The sequence below is a fragment of the Orycteropus afer genome, unplaced genomic scaffold, assembly GCF_000298275.1.
Source record: "Orycteropus afer afer isolate SDZICR_OR568_19922 unplaced genomic scaffold, OryAfe1.0 scaffold00517, whole genome shotgun sequence".
Taxonomy (NCBI): Eukaryota; Metazoa; Chordata; class Mammalia; order Tubulidentata; family Orycteropodidae; genus Orycteropus; species Orycteropus afer.
This window is the reverse complement of record NW_006922104.1, coordinates 95,340-96,208: the sequence shown is the minus strand read 5'-3', so window position 1 is coordinate 96,208 and position 869 is coordinate 95,340.

Below are 869 nucleotides of genomic sequence, written 5' to 3'. Positions count from 1 at the left end.
GCTATGCACTTCCTTAAAAAGTTGGAATTAGAAATAGCATTTGATCCAGCAATTATTTTCAAATAGAATCTTAAAGAAATGAGAACTCAGACATGAATAGATATATGAACACTCATGTCCATTGCAACACTATTCACAATAGTAAAGAGAGGGAGAAAACCTAAGTGCCCACCAACAGATGACTAGATAAACAAACTATGGTACATACACACAATGGAATACTTGTAATGTTGCATATAATATTAAAGAATAATGAAGAATTTGCAAAACACTTCAAAATATGGATAAAGTTTGAGGAAATTATGCTGAGTGAAATAAATCAACCACAAAAGGACACATACTGTATGAGTCCACCCTTATAAATAGTCAAGGAAAAGTTTACAAATGGGAATAAACACTCTGTCATAGTTATCAGGAATGGGAGAGGAGGGAAGGGAAAATGACTAACTGGGTAACAGACATGTATTAATTTGAGTGAATGAAAGACAACATATGAATAGTGGGTGACCAACACCACATCACTAAAGAAAAGGAAAACGTGAAGACATGCATAGGACTTACAGATAACAAAGGTAAACACTATTGCATACATAATCCTGTATTATCAATAATAACAAACATTTATCAAACATGAGTAGATGGTGGATACATACATAAGTAGACAGGCAAGATGATCAGTTATAGGTAGGTGAACAGGACTATACCCATGATCATATACAGGTTTGGTGGGTGATATTACTGCTCTGGTAGCATAGTGGCTAAGACACTTGCCTGCTAACCAGACGGCTGGCGGTTCAAACCCACCAGCCACTCCTCGGAAGGAAGGTTGGGCAATCCTACTTCCGTAGTGATACTGCCTCGGAAACCCA